The following is a 17440-nucleotide window of genomic DNA, read 5'->3' on the forward strand; positions in this document are numbered from 1 at the left end:
TGGAAGAGGATGTATCTCGTCCTATATGTGGCACTGGTAATCCTTCCTCCTCTGAGTTTGAATCATCATCTTTCTCATCCTCAATGTCATCCATTGTGAAATGAAAACTGTTCTAGCGTCCCCTTCCATGGCCTACCTCTCCAAATCATTGATCTCAACCACTAAAAATGATGGACCTGGCTCTTGTGTCGTCCAATCAGAATAAGGATCTATCTCTTCTAGATCAAGTGGACCAGGTAGTGTTGAACTCTGTGCCCTTTTTATGCGCAACTTAAGATTCTAGTGCACATAAACAAGGCCATTAAGCTGCCTTTGAGTCATTTTGTTTCTTTTCTTTGTGTGGATGGACTCAAATAAGCTCCAATTGCGTTCACAATGGGATGCACTACAAGGTTGGCATAGGACTGTGAGAGCAAAATTCTTTAAATTGGGGGTATTGCCACCCCAACTTGCCCACCAACCATCTGCAAAACAAAATATAATAAGTTATAAAACAATGAAAAACGATAATCGGAAAACACAACTTATCAATTTGCAAAAGTTTTAAAGTGTGACGCTTTACCTGGTGCTTGAGTAGCTCTTGCTCTCTTTGCTAGCATAGAAGAGAACAAATTACCCTTCGATTACACATAGACTTGTTGTTTGGTCACAACAAGGTCTCTCTCTACTTCATTGGATATCATTGTCTCAATGCATTTAGAGAGGCCTTTCATGATCTCTCTGTTAGGATCTGAGTAGGAATCATCAGCCCTAAAAAAATAGAAATTGCTATCAAGTCTTACTACACAACCTTAAAAAGTAAAGTGAAGTCTTAGTAAAATCTCAAGGACAATCATAGTACTTGAATTTGGGGTTGAGGAAGTAACTTACTACATGAATGGGTTGGTGGATCATATTGTTCCACCTCCAATCAATTATTTTCCAAATGGGGTCAAATATGAGTTTGTTTGCATGATAGTAGTTTCTAACAGCCTCTTTGGCCTTGTCCATGGCCTCATAACGACCTCCCATTGAGGATTGTTGCCCATCACATATGCACAAGACTCTAACCAGGGGCGTAGACATCTACTTTGAAATTTGAAAAATACAAATTCGTTAATAACATAGTAAGTTATGAATTAATAATTAAACTTGAATCAACTAAAACTATAATGTTTTGATTCTTGAAGTTACCTCCACAATCTCTGTAGCCTTCACAAAAAAACTATCATCAAAGACTATCTGTGCCACAGCCTTTCCTTCAGGCTTCTTTGAGTAAGGTGAAGCAACTCAATCAACACACACAAACATTTGTTTTAGAGCCAATATGTGGTCGAGAATACTTTGCAATGTCAAAAACACTGTTGCAAACCTTATCATAGTGGGTCTCACCAAATATTTGCCTTTAGTGGTCTTTCTCATCAAACTGAGAACTCATGGGTGATTATAGATATATTTGGTGACTTGCCTAGCATCTTCCACAACTGGACTCACCCAATCAAATTTTCCTGTCCTCCAAAAGAAGGTCAAGGACATGTGTTGTACAAGGTGACCAAAAAAGTGTGGGATGCTTCTTTTGGAGGATTATACCTAAAAGATTAGTAAAAAATCAATAATTAGTTACAAACTTTCTATATTTACATCAAATCTAAATCGAATAACACCATACCATTACATTCATGATTTATATTGAACATAAAAAATTAAATTTATCTGCTGCCACATATGGTGCTGCATTATTTGTGATGATTTGTACCACATTCTCTGCTCCCACCTATTTGACAACATTCTTCAACATTAAAGCCAATGTGTGTGCATTTGGAGGCATCAACAGATTTTCAAAACACCACATCATCTTTGCAAGCAACCAAGAAATTAATAATGGTTCTACTTCTTCCATCTGTCCACCCATTAGATAAAATGGTGCAGCCATATTTCGTCCACTCTTTCTTTTGGTCTTCTATTAATACTCTTGCCCTATCAACCACATGGTCAAAACCTACAAAATTTAGGTGTAATAAAGTGTTAGTAAAAAATAGGAAATAACAATTAAGATCTAAAATATAATAGTGAATTGAAGTGAATCACAATTATTTATAATTACTAAATAGTAAAATATTAACCTTCCACTCAAATCCTTGTGAGAAGGTGGCTTGTACCCTTTGCCTAATATTGAAATTGCATTCACTAAATTCAACCAATAGGGACTATCAGCCGAGATATTGTTGAAAAAGCAAAAATCAGTAGCTGCAATATCAGTTTGCTCATGCATCTTGTTCCATCTAGTGCTCTCTAATGACAGCTGTGATCTAGCTGTGTTCCTGGACACAAAATAATTCCCTATCCTTGATGTGGATGGTGATGAAGAACTAGGAAATGTAGGAGTGGAACCGACAAAAGAGGCATTTTGTTTGCAGATTCATGGACCACGGAGAGATCTTGGTATGTTCTCAAGTGCTTCCTCTTTTTGCATATCGAAAGGAGCTCCTTGAGATTCAACTATGGCTGCCCTCATAGCTAATTTCACTCTCTTCCTATTCAATCTTTTCTCTTCAGCAGTTGCAAGTAGGGCATTGATGAATCTTTTTTCTTCTTCAGTTACTTTGAGACAAGGATTTGAATCATGTTTCTTAATACCTGCAAGGTGGTATTTGAAGCGGTTTATGCCTCCAGAAATAAGTTGTTCACATGGAATGCATAGAACCTTCCCAACATCATTTGGAGCTTCATAGGCATATCACCATGCCTTATCTCTTGCTTTTCTAGGCCAATTGCCTATAGTTTCAAATGGGCATGGTGTTTGTGTCCACTCTTCTTGCGGATTTGTCGTGTTTTTTTAATGCTTAACTGCTGCTTTACAAATAAATTTATAGAAAAAATGAATAAACAAAGTTAGAAACTTAGATCTATGAGTATGAACTAGTTACTAAGCAAAGTAAACGAACAACTACGGTTTGTTTTTAGAAAATTTTGCATATTCTTCAAAAACAATTGTCAAACATAGAGCTGAATTGCTTTCAAATAATTCAAACATAGAGTTAAAAAGCTTTTAAATGATTTGAATCAAAGAAACGTGAATCGGAATCGGATCGGAATCGGCAAGGCCGAATCGAATCGTGAATCGGCAATGAATCGGCGATGAATCGGCAAATTTGAAAAGACCCTTTAAATTTAAAGATTTTAACAATTTAAAACTTATTTCATGCACCCTTTATTGAATATAACTTAAGCACACTATAACATCATCAAATAGAAGTTAAAACTTAACATACATAAACATGAAACATAAAATCCATCACATACGTAACTATGTTATCTAAAATGTAAATTGTAGGCTAGATGAAGTAAATAGAAATCAAATGATCATAATGATTTAAATCATAGAATGTATGTAAGATGATCCATAAGACATCAAATCATAAATTTATGTAAGAATCTAAGATGAAGATCCATGAAAGTTTGAAAGTTTGAAACATATGTCTATCAATGATTCAGTATCAATATCTGTAAACAAAATATAAAAACAAGGCTCCAGCTCAAGCCTCAGGCTCATAGTCATCATCATCCTCAACATCATCCTCAAGCTCGGCTACAGCCTCAGCCTCAGCCTCTGAGTATCCAGTCTGCCTAGTAGCAAGGCGTCTAATGTAGGTCCTAGAGGACTGTCGAGCCATATCTCCCGCATATAAGATGGGCTCACGAATGTCGCTAGGGCCTGTGTCTGTGCGTGCACGTGTGCGTCTACCAATGCCTGAAGAACGTGCTCTAGCTGCCTCAGCCTCTATATCCACCTGGTCAATCCACGCACGGTCTTCCTCAGTGAAGACTGGATCTACAACCTCTGTGAGCCACTCTAATTCTGGATCAATCTCCTCCAGAATGATCAGAGAGGAGTCAGTGCCCAAAATCTGTCTGATCCTAAGACGGAGGTTGTAATGAACGAAGACAAGATCATTCAACCTCTGCACTGTCAACCTGTTTCTCCTCTTCGAGTGGATGTGCTCGAACATGGACCAACTGCGCTCACATCCAGAAGCCCTGCTTGGCTGACTCAGAATATGGATGGCAATTTTTTGAAGTTTTGGAGTTGTGGCTCCAAACATTTGCCACCATCTATCTGAAATAAGGGAAAATAAAAATAATTAGTCTCATTTACAAATTACAAATTACAAGTTAACTCTAAAATTACATAATCAACTTTAAGTTTAGAATCTAGATTCATGAACATTGAATATATTATTTAATTTTTACCTGGCTGTATTGTTTCCCGAGCATCTATGGCTACCCTGCTAGAGAAAAGTGGCCCTTCTTTATTATTGAACTTATCAAGCTCAATAATTGCAGCACTGCTATCCTCATCAGTACTCAACCTCTGGATCACTGTATATAATCCGGTGAGAACCTCCTCATCCGCCTTGAAGTCAGGGCGGAAACGAAATGCCGAATTCAAAAAGTAAGCTGCTGCATGGATGGGTCTGTGGAGCTGATTCTGCCATCTCCTATCAATGATGTCCCAAATAGGGGCATACTTCTCCTGCACTCCTACATACTGAGCTCTAATGGCCTCCTTGGCCCTATCCATGCCCTCATATATGTAGCCCATAGAGGGCTTCTCCCCATCAGCAGTTCGTAGGAGAGATACAAGAGGCTCAGTGGCCTACATATAAAGTAAAACAAAAATTTGAGTCAAAACTTAAACATAGAATAATTCAATAATATAAGGTAAAACTAAATCATTAAACAATTAGCATAGTAAACTGTAAAATATTAAATGTTAAATTGCAATAAAATTACCTTGAAGTATTTCTCTAGCAGGTTTCCAAAAACCATCATCATCAAATATGCAATCCACCACATCTATCCCTGCAGTGGTCGTAGCATAGGAAGATGAAATCCACTCCCGCCCAACAAACATGCTCCTCAAATCATCCCTTGATGTCAACAAGGACTGCAAGGTGATGAAATTCGAGGCAAACCTCGTGATCCCTGGACGAGCTAACTCTTTGTCTACTGTGTACTTCCTCATTGTGCTAAGGACAAATGAATGATTATAAATAAACTTACATATGTTTTTTGCCCTTTCCACACATGACTTGACCCACTCAAGTTTGCCAATTTCCTCCAACATGAGGTCAAGGCGGTGTGCTGCACAAGGGGACCAAAATATGGTGGGGTGCCTCTCCATCAAAAGTTTGCCTACAACAATTTTAAGATAATTAGAAATTCAAATTTCAAACATGTTAGAACTTAGGAAACTTAGAAATTCTAAGTTAGAATTAGAAAAAGTTCAAAATTCAAATAAATTTATTTTCAAAACTTAAAAAGTTAAAAGTTTACCTGCAGCAACATAACTTGCTGCATTATCCTTCACCACTTGCACCACATGTTGTTCCCCCACCTCTGCTATAACTTCCTCAATAACCTCACATAAGTATGTGGCATTTTTTACATGAGCAGAAGCATCAATGGATTTGAGGAACATGGTATATCCTACAAGTAACAAAACAACGAATTATAATTACTATTAGCAATCAACAAATCAAAATTTGAAATAGTCAATCACGATTCAAAATTATGTATGTAGGAAAGTAGAATGATCAATCACCTCCACAGGATAAAAGAAAATTGAGGAGTGTTCTTCCCCTCCTATCTGTCCAATTATCAGTCATGATGGTGCAACCCTTTTCGATCCACTCCTTTCGGTTGTCCTCAAGCTCATGCCTCATATCCTCAACCATTTCCTCCAGGAGGTATCCACTCAACTCAGCCTCAGTTGGGGCTTTAAACCCCGGACCACAAATGGTAACTGCATCTATCATGTTCTGCCAATAAGGAGTCCTGTCACAAATAGATAATGATATTGATTAGAAATTTAGATGTCAAAAACTAAAATCATAAAACAAGTAGATATAATTAAAGTTTTACTTTTACTTTTAACTTTAACTTTGAAGATAACAAAGAAAAAAGAATCAATTACCTGGCTGCAATAAATGGAATGTTGCAAATGTACCAGAATTTGCAAATTTCTTTTCTAGCAGCATCATGAATCTCCTTGTTCAAACCCATGCCCTCAAGCATGGGTTGGGAGCCAGGAGTAGTGCGGGGCACAAAGTAACTATCCATTTTGCTTTTCCGCACTCTAGGCCGCAATAGGTTGGTGTTGGACTCTGTCTCAGTATGAGACCGACTACCACTAACACTCACATGAGCACTAGCACTAGGATGAAAAGGAGGCCTAGAAGAACCCTCTCCAACACAACCTACGGATGCGGAAGCTGATGCAGATGCACTTGCAGATGTAGATGCGGTTGCGGATGTGGGAGCATGGGAGCCAATACCTCTTAACCCTTCAAGTTGCATTTTCTTAGTCAACTTGTCTTGTTCAATTTTTTCTAATGCCACTAAACAAGAGCGTTTTGCCTCAGCGGTTTGTTGAGTGCAAACTGTGACATCATGGCCAGGTATGCCAGCAATGTGGTATTTCAATCTATAGATACCTCCCGAATTTATTTTTTCTTTGCAAAATATACATTTTGTTTGATATTTGGTTCTCCCAGGAAACTCTTCATTATATTTCCAGCATTCATCTTTTTTACCCATTGTGGAAATTGGAAAATGAAAGCAAAGGGCTACTGCAATAAAAAAATTCATGTAAAAAATCAAAGTTTGCAACTAATAAACAAAAACTACAAAACAACAAACCCTAGTTTGCAATTTAGTAAAACTAAAAATAAAAAACATTCAAGATTTGCAAATGAACACTAAAAAAATTTAACGAAAAATGCATACTACACTAACATGCAAAAAAAAAACCAACACTTACCTCTTGCAAATGAGTCGAGGAGTGTTGATATTGACTCCTTAATGCTCCCAATGCAATTTATGGCCTCCCCAAATGGACTTCTGATCTCTTTGGTGCTCTTCCTTCTTGCCGGTTGGAAACCTATGGATTCTCTTTTCTCTTCTTCTCTCTCACTCTTCCTCTCTTCTACTCATACTAAGCAAATAGAAGGCTCTTTAGGGTTATAACAAAGAGGAAAGTCAACTTAGAAAGCAAATAAAACATGTGTTTTTTTAAAAAAATTGAACTTTCTATCCTTGCTGCCGCGGCCGATTTCTGGAGATTCACGATGGCGATTTTTGCCATGAATCGCCAATTTTGGCGATTCAGGCAATTCACAAGAAAAAATCGCCACCAGCGATTTCCGATTCCAAAAAAATCGGGAGCCATGAATCTTATCGCGATTTCGGCGATTTCATGGCGATTTTTGGAACTATGATTTGAATTCATTTACAAACAACAACAAAAACAATATAACATTTTTTAAAACTATAAAATGTTTTCCAACTATGATACAATGAACATACTTGGAAATAGATTTGTCTTCTAAAACTTGTTAGAATCCTCTACGAATCCTTTCAAATCTGCCTTGAATCACTTGTAATCACTTAAGAATGCCTCCAAGCCCTCTTCTCTACACACCTCAAGCCTCTAGAATGCACAAATGCAACTGGCATTGCATAAAAACAGACTTTTTGCCCTATATCATGCGGGCTACTGTCACTCGCCGATTAATCTGCAATTCTTTTGCCCCAGCCGAGTATTTGCAAACCGTGAATCAATGAGTTTTCCAACTATGGTTTAGTCCTTCTTTGCCATTTGGTTTTCTTGTTTGAAAAATATTGAATAAGATTATGGGCTTATCTTTATGTTTTGCAGGATAAGCTTCATTCAGATTCTCAGAATTTTAAGTGCTAGATTAGACTTGAATATAGTCGATAATCTTTATGCACCGAATGTTTCTTGTCTAATGGAACAATATGCTGTTTGGTAATGGTGAGAGAGTTTGAAACCTGATCGCTGCTCGCTGGAATTCACAATCTGTTTAGCCAACTCTTTTTTAAAGTGCAACAAGTTCATGAATTCTAAGGATTGTATTTTTTACTGTTTATTATATGCTTTGTAAGTTCCAGAGCATTATACATTAAAATGAAACTAATCAGTCAAATTTTTATACATTATTGTGTTTCATAGTACTTTTGGCATAATGAGAAAAACAAGGTAACAGTCTTTAGTGTTACCCAGGATATTCTTTTTAAGTTCAATATCTTCTACAAAGGGAAGTGGTACTCACCACTTCTTATTCCTATCTAGGGGTTCAGTTTAGTTGTTTTCTTTCTTTCTTTCTAGCCACCCATTTTTATCTTTGCAAGGGATATGCCTCACTCTTTATTCCTAGATGCCAATGCTTTAAGTTGCATATATAAGATGCCTTTAAAAATGTGCCTATTGGATGTGATAGTTAAGCCTATGGTGATGTTATATGGTCTCAAGTTTTGGGGCCCTAAGTTGTGTTGTAGTTTTTGGGTTTAGAATAAAAGGATTCCAGGAATTATGGTTCAACATGTGGTCTAGTGGAAATAAATAGTTCCTTCCTGTAGCAACCAAGATAATTTCGGTTGCCCAACCCCTTAGCCTCAATTGTATCTTTGGACTCACTTTTTTAAAACACAAGACTAGATCTATAGGTGATTGGTCTAGTGGAAATATATAGTTCCTTGCTGTAGCTAGCAAGATAATTTCTGCCACCCAAACCCTTAGCCTCAATTGTATCATTGAACTCAATTTTTTAAAACAAAAGACTAGATCTATAGGTGATTGGTGTAGTGGAAATATATAGTTCCTTGCTGTAGCAACCAAGATAATTTCTGCCGCCCAACCCCTTAGCCTCAATTGTATCTTTGGACTCACTTTTTTTAAACACAAAACTAGATCTATAGGTGATTTCCCCTTGTCTTGTGGGGGTATTGTTAGTGAGCATTTTGTTCCTTAGAGTAGATTGTCTCTATCAATTACTTTAGAAGTTAGTGTTGCTAGTTTTTTGAGGACCATTTGCTTCTACTCTAATATTACTTTGGACAAGACAACTCTCTTCTAGTATAGGTTGTCTACCTTTGATCGCCTTCTTCAAGTAATTAGGTGTTAAATAAATTTGTCAGAGATGTCTTGTATTGGTTTTACATCCATCTTACTTGGACTTCCTCCCTTTCATATTTGATCATTCGCAAGCTAGGATTTTACACTAAGCATATTTGTTGGTTGCTAATGGGAGTGTTGTTTGACTCAACAATCTTAACTATTTGTGTTTTCATGGCTTGAGGATTCTCCTTGAATAGTTATGGGTGCTCTGATCAACTTTGAATAGAGATGAACTTCCATATTTGACCAAGTGAAAGGAGTCTATATCCTTTATTCAGTCCATGGGATTGAGATTGAGGAGCATTTTCTTTTATAAATGTCTAATCCACTACGAAATCTATTGGCGATAGCATTACTTATATATAGGTTCTAGAGGTTCCTTATCCACTTTTTCCTACTACCTTAGCCAAAGATGCATGGTCCATTCTCTTTGCTATATCCCTCACCACTCTTAGGCGTAGATTTCTTCATCGAGGTTCAAGATCAACCAGATTGTTTCCTCTATTCTTCCAGCCAATCTCTATTTCTAGAGCTGTTGAGTACTTGCTAGACACATTTGTTTCAAATACAAATTGAAAGAGTTCTATGCATTGCTCATTCTTTAATCTACTACAAATAAGACTCCCCAAGAAACCATTCTAATACTTGCAGTCCTATATCTTCTCAATATCAAGGACCCACTAAAAGAAAATTTTAAATCACATAAAATCCAAAATTGTAAATATAATCTTGTTGTGCCTTGCACAAATGCCCCATCATAGACAAGGACCTCCCACAATTCTATTTTCTTCCCCTTAGGTTAGGTCAAGTTTGTCACTCTACGTTTGGAGTGTTTTTGTTCAAGGTCTTCTTTTTGTCTTTCCACTCAAAAATATAGAGAAATTTTGCATGTAAAGATTAGGCCAAACATAAACTTGGATCCTATATAGGATTTGAATGAAATTGAAAATAACGATAAGGAATTACTAGAAGCCTTTTGAATTGATAGGGACGTGGAGAAATTAGATTTAGATGGAGTCTTTCGTCATTTTTTTCTTAGAAGAGCACATTAGGAATCGACTAGGGTATTGACAATAAGTATGTAATTAGTTTGACAAACTTGGAAATGGACATTTTTTATTGACAAAATGACATGGGACGAAGTTTTATTCAGACTAACATAAGGGAGAGTAAATGGATATTGTGACTTGTGAAGAACATAAGGAATTTCAATTTGGAATCAAGAAGCACCGAGACAGATGCACATTCAACCTTATAACAAGGATAAGGTGATAAAAGTAGAGAATCCTTGGACTTTCCCAGGTGCACCATTCCATGTGCACTACACTAGTGCGCCTAGGAAAATCAAAGATGGAAAAAATAAACGTTAGAGGCACACTAACATTTGTACAGTGGATAAACTAAAGATGGGAATTTCCAAGGACTTATTCTTGGTGCACCAATCCTTGGACCTAGATAAGGTGTGCCTCATGAGTATGAGTAAAAATACAAAAGGGAAGGCACACCGGATGTAAAAGTGTGGACTAACATCCAACGAGGAAAATCCATGAAACAACTCTCCATGTGCTAAGATAGAGTGCACTTTACTTCCAAAATATAAGTACAAGACAAAAGGGAAGTCATTTGAAGTATAAAATTGCAGACAAAATATACATGCAGACTCCCCTAATGCTCTATTTCACATCACACCCCTCTATGCAACCTTTCATGAGTCCTAAACATAAAATTAAGTCAAAAAATGATGACACACGGTTCCCAAAAGCACAGATTGGAAATCCCAGAGCTTTTCTTTTTCTCCAATAGGATTTCTCAATCAGTTCTAGCCAAAGAATAGTAATGATCTAAATTCCTCTGTACTTTAGGCTTTGCTACACCTAGGCGAGTAAACTTGCACTCCAAACCTAATCACCTGGTTCAAAGCTTTTATATAGCGAATTTAAACTTTGTGAGTTCTTTGGTTGGCAAAATCCTTAAACTCGATCAAAATAAAGTTGAATGCTGAGTGTTTGAACTAAGTGAATATTTATGTAAGTTTATCAATAATTGATTAGATGCTTGCAAGAAGGAAGTATATAGATTTCTGACTTAAACTAAAAATCCGATAAATATATTCAAATGATTTAAATGACTAGTGCCTTTGCTCGTTCGGGCAATAGAGTCAATCACAATGAAGACTATTACATACAACTCTATGAGACAATATTAATCCAAAATATCATTAGTTACTCTTGATCTCTGCAAAAGATAACTTTTATATGCAATTCTATGTTAGGAAAAAGGAATTTAGCTTCTTAGGTGGGAAGTCCGAGTAGCCATAGATGAAGAAACATATGTATATTTTACACCATCCTTGTTCATTTAACACAGCAAGTACCCAATGCAAAAGAAAGCCTTGTCAAAATTTTTCAATAATCTCTTTATTGATCATAAAGAACGAATCAACATTCTAATTCTCATCTCTTTGCCTTAAGTAAAAATAAACAAAAGGACACTTTATTAATCATTAAAGTATAATATTTGATTTTACATTACAAGTAATATCTTTTACTCCTTATTCCTCCCTACAAATCTGCATTTTTCTTATATGTGTCTTCAAAAGAGCACCAAGGGCCCCACTTTTCACCCTTTTTACTAAAGGAAAGCAGTGGATGGTCTGGCTTTGGTAATGGACTAGGGTTTGAGAAAACAACGAGGTTTTCTGAGGAAGGAGACAAAAGTTCACACGAGGTCCCATACTCCAACCTTTCAAAGGAGAGAGACAACTAATTGCGGTGACAAGATTTTACCGAGATTCTTTTTATTACACCTTTTTGCTATTTTAGGCAGTTTCGAGGTGTGCCATCTCTCTTTTCTTTGCTCTTTCCCTGTCTTTGCTTTTATCTCTTTTGGTTCATCTTTTGGCAATAGGTAAATTTATAATGGAAAACCATGAAATGGAACAACAAACAATATCGCTAACAAAAAATGGTCACAGCATCCCTGCCCACATTGAATCCAACCATCTAGGGCAAGTAAAAATTGCCTCACTAGGCAACACAGGAAAATATTTGGGTCAATCAATTTAAAGGGATTCAAAAACAAAATTTGGCTTGCATGGAATGTGAAATAACCCCGACAAGATTATTGCTTCTTAAACACCAAAATACTAAAACTTCAAGGGTTAGACATTTCGTCAAACAGTTTGCAAACAAGTTCAATCCTCACTGTAACATTAAGTAACTATACTGGAAAATGATCAAAGTACTTGGCAATGAAACAAGACTAATCCTTACGCAATAATTAATGACAGAATTCAGAAAGAGAAGATCTTATTGGATCTGTTACAAGATCTAATATACATGCTCCTAACTTTCCCCAATTTGATACACTAATTTAGACAGCAAGAAACTATGAACAATTGAATTATATAACTTGCCGATTGAGGTGCCGATGCTGAAGACGGTGTTCAGCTTACTGTTTGCTGCCTCCTGTATATAGACGTCTGCCAATTAAGGGCAGCGTGGACCATCAAATAATTATTGTAGGGGCTGTAAAGTTCCCACATAGCCTCTCTTAGTCTGATCGCAGGCCTTCAAACTTGGGTCCAAGCTCGTAGCTGGACGCAAAGACAAATAAAGTCGTTATTTACTATTTGTGATAACTCTGTTTTTTCCTGCAGTGATATTAGCAAAAATCGGGAGACCATAATGCAAATCTGCTCCTATTTATGTCTGGCTCCGCTGACTCCTTTAGTCTGACACGTTTCGGTTTTCATAAATCGAAAGTCATGAATATATTTCAGACTGCTCCTTTGGTTTTCAAGACGATTGCCATCTTTCGATTTCCTATCTTGCTGTAATGAATTTGCCCTGTACAGTAACACTCGGATATAATGCCCGACTGGAGCGCTGGAAGATTGTGAGATCCCGATTCCACTCTTGCTGCAATTCGGGTCTCTAAATTGAGTCAAAGTAAAACCAGGAATAGCTGTGGGTCCATGACAGTAATAAGCCCGACCACTAATATGATGGTGCAGGGAATGTCCCCAGCTCTAGCCGGCCTGCTTACAGAGATTATGCATTTTAATGCAATCGATGTCCATTGGAGCTCGTTCCTCTAATCTCGATCTGTTCTCACTGTAACCTTCTATATAAACGCTAAAGAAATCTCCTTAATCTTCTCGCCAATAGATCTTGATGAAAATAATAAACTTCAAACCTTGCAAAGCGTAAATCTTCGAATATCCATCCTCAGAATGATCCTCCACAAATTTGGCCTTAAGCCATGAATGAACGCCCTGATGAAATGACTGAAACGTCACCTCCAATCTGCAATAATTCAGATGATATTTCACACCCTCAAAATTGCGTACCTATTGAGAGTTATCGTTCTCAATGGCCAACTTTGACAATTGCGAAAACCCTTGGTTCCACAATGCACCTGTGATTGAATCACAATCTGAAATCAAAAGGAAGATAAACAACTGCTTGATTCGAATGGAGCCCCGGGGTGCCTATTTATTCTTTCCTCTCCATCTTCTCCAGAGACTTCTAGAACATTTTTGATCTTATCTCTTAAGTGACTTTATTAAATATTTTTATAATCCAAGTCACTTTATTAAATATAAAGTTATCTTTTAATGTTTATTTATTTAATTAAAATAATTAATTAGTCGTCCTTAAAATATTCATTACTTTGGACAACCAGATTAATTAAATTAATTAAATCGAGCTGTCACCAAAAAATGGGGACATGACAGTCCGCCCTTCCCGAGATTGCTTGTCCCCAAGCAATGGCTGAACCATAAACCAATTAGTATGCCTGGGTCCCAAATGTAAATCTGTATATCATCCCAATCCTCATCATACTCTCGTGGAGAAATCATCAATACCAGTAGCTGAGAAACTGTACTCAATATCCAAACAACTGACAACTCTGATGGAATCATTTGTAAACCAACTGTAAATGTTGGTAGAAGAAAGCATTCTGCGGAACTCAAGCCAACTGAAACATCAATTCTATCAAAACTCAAACCCCTGTCGAAATGACACCTGCACCCAACTGCACTGTAGATATGACAATAGCCATAGGTACCTGAATCACTGCCATCAAATCCAATCTTTGAAAAACTGCCCCGGGTGTGTCGATGCTGCAGGCTGAGTAACTTGCTACTACCAATTTTATTTTCAAAAGATGGTGCCAATCTATCCCCTAATGGATGGTAAGAAACTGGAGCCAATCTACATCTGCGTGAAATAAAATCTTCTATCTCTATGTCAAAAGGAAAATGATGAGCGTACCCTACCGCATAACGCCGATAAGAACCTCCAACCTCTGCTGCTGGCTCATCATCACTGAACTGGGAATCAACAGATGGCTCCAATTTCTGACTCCGAGTGACTGTAGGCTGGATAGGATCCCGTGCATTCTGCTCAACAAACCCTTCCTCGAGATCCTTGTGAGGTAGCATAGTAGAAAGGACCCCTATAATCTTCTCAACCAATCTGCAAATAATACTAGTATCTTGGATGAGAACACCTTCTGTCACTTTATGCGAGTCCAAATGAACACATGCACTATCCAGCAAATACTCCATGAACGGTTCAGTGCAGTTGAAATTATATGAGGAAACATTAACATACTCCCCTTTACACCACAACTGGTCCTCCTGTAAGGGTGGCATACTCAACTGTACCACACTATCAACTATCTGAGAAGAATCAATCTGGAAACTAGACTCTACCGGTATCCCGAACTCATTAGAACCAGCTACTACCAAATCCTGAATATGTGTGTCAGCCTCAACAATAAGCTCCTCAATAGCAACTGTAGGAGTGTACTTACCGTCATCTACCTCAATTGACAAATGAACTGGGTCTGGGGCTGGGTTTGACCGCAAATACTCCAACTCCACGGTCACCTCCTTCAACTGAAACTGCGACTTTTGTAGATCTCGCTGTGTGTCCTCTAACGCCTCAGTAGTCGCTATGAGCTCCTGGGAAAGCTCACTCACCTCCTCTTCACGATCCAAGAGTGCCTCATATGCTGTACTCCCCCACTCAACCAAGTGATCACGGTCGGCTACCAATCGTAAATAATCCTGCTTCAAAATCCGAACAGCTTCACGCAAGGCATGAATCTCTGCCAAAGAAAAGTAACCACCGCTGGACTCATCTGTCATAGAAGTACCCCAACCAGTAACGGCCAACAAATGACGAGCAGTATCAAAATGCTCACAAGCGATAGCAATGTCTCGCTTACTAACTTTCAGCTGGCTAGTCACATGATGGCTCTGGCTGAACTGTCTCCTACAAGTTTCTTCTGGAGCTCTGTCTAAAGGAGTATCCTCAATATTAACATCCATATCTCGCGAATCATCTCCAAGGTCCATATCAATATCCAAATTGTCAAAAACTGTAGTACTGCTGTCAAGCTCTTCTGTACCCAAAGAAACTGTCAAAGAAGCTGTGTCTTCAAAACTGTCCATTTCATCCTCCTGGATGTCATCAAGGTCAAAATGATCCTGGGGCTCATCCGTACACATTGCCAAATATGAAAAATCTTCAACACCTTCTAGCAAGAACGGTCGTCTGCATATATAAACCAGACCCAATACCAGTGTATAAAAACCAATACCAACATCGGACAAGCTGCTGGCACTAGGAAAGACAACACCGTGTATTCTGCTAATCAAATCCATGATAGCACTCAAACAAACATTGCTACTATTAAGTGTTAAAGATCTCCAGTTAATTGAACCCCAAATGCCCCTGAAACATTCTTGAGTCCATATCCGTAAACAAGGAACAGCTGGTAACTCGAGCAAACTCCTTACCTGAGTAATGTGACCAATACCAACTAACTTCATATACCTATCTGCCATTGTCCTTGTATCCTGGATGTGAATGCGAGATGAACTCGTAACATTATCAGCTACCATATATGATCTGTCTGCTGCAGGGAGCTGAATGTCAGGCATGTAAGATGAAACTAAGCCCAGCTCCATGCCATGCTCATTTCCATGCCTCTCCCAGTCCTGTAAAGCCAAAGTTGCTCGAGTGTCCTCAAGCTCACAAGAAAGCTTAACAATTTCCTCCTCCTTCCTCCTCAAGGCATCTGAATAGTCTTTGGCAAGGCTTAGAAGATGGTCATGATCTGATAGAAGATGTAAATAGCTCAACTTCGTCGTTCCCATTCCTTCACCAATTGCATGTAAGCCACAACAAGAAGATTTTGTCTAAACTCCCTTATGTCTTCCTTGTAACTGAATCATCTGGATGTGCTCTTCTAACATCTCCCGCATCCTGTCATGATGAGATAAAGAAGCCACAATACTATCTTTGCTTACCTTCAGCTGGCTGGACAAATCATGTGAAGTACTGCCATTCTCATCCTCATGTGACGAAGCATCTAACTGAGCCTGGTACTCTCTCTCAGCAAAATCATGAATACGCAGTGTTTGCTCATCTCTACCTGGTATCTCACCATCAACATCCTTATCATCATCTGAACTCACTTCACTATAACCATTGACTGTCGGAACCAAACCACCTTTAGTATCTGAGACATCACCCTTGGAAAACCTGTATACAACTGTCTCAATTGAAGTATCAAGTTGACAGTTACTATCCATCAGCGTAATATCCTTCACCACTTCTTCCTGTGACCGAGTTGGAGCCTCTGACCGGTTGCATACTTGTTTCTCGAATTCCTCATTAAGGTTCCTAGTAACATCTCTCATTGTATCAGTCAACGCTTTGTGAGAAGATTTGACAAAACGAAATCCAGTTGATTTATTCACCTTAGCTGGGTTGGACAGCCTGTCAATCATACGGTGGTGCTTATCCAACAGTTCAGACATGTTATGTCTGATTTTTCTGAGCTCATCCTGAATGCCTGAATAGTCCTCCTTTCCACAATTCCGACTCTGAATACTATGTCTATTACTTGTCCAAGATTGTGTCCTCGGAGACTTTGTGCTGTACCTGTCCATCTTGGTTGAAGTAGAGTGCTGATCACTCATGTAATTCGGTTCTCACCCCACAGGATGGCAAGAAATCCGCTCTGATACCATTGAAATAACCCCGACAGGATTATTGCTTCTTAAACACCAAAATACTAAAACTTCAAGGGTTAGACATTTCGTCAAACAGTTTGCAAACAAGTTCAGTCCTCATTGTAACATTAAGTAACTGTACTGGAAAATGATCAAAGTACTTGGCAATGAAACAAGACTAATCCTTACGCAATAATTAATGACAGAATTCAGAAAGAGAAGATCTTATTGGATCTGTTACAAGATCTAATATACATGCTCCTAACTTTCCCCAATTTGATACACTAATTTAGACAGCAAGAAACTATGAACAATTGAATTATATAACTTGCCGATTGGGGTGCCGATGCTGAAGACGGTGTTCAGCTTACTGTTTGCTGCCTCCTGTATATAGACGTCTGCCAATTAAGGGCAGCGTGGACCATCAAATAATTATTGTAGGGGCT

At 38.1% G+C, this 17440-nt stretch overlaps 1 protein-coding gene across 2 annotated transcripts in view; it reads left to right on the forward strand.

Moving 5' to 3' along the window:
* CPSF100 (cleavage and polyadenylation specificity factor 100) overlaps window positions 1–17440 on the forward strand; it is a 257061-nt gene that overhangs the window by 218921 nt on the left and 20700 nt on the right. The window lies entirely within an intron of this gene.

This window comes from Cupressus sempervirens, chromosome 3 (genome assembly GCF_028749045.1).
Source record: "Cupressus sempervirens isolate cs-2001-9-10 chromosome 3, ASM2874904v1, whole genome shotgun sequence".
NCBI lineage: Eukaryota > Viridiplantae > Streptophyta > Pinopsida > Cupressales > Cupressaceae > Cupressus > Cupressus sempervirens.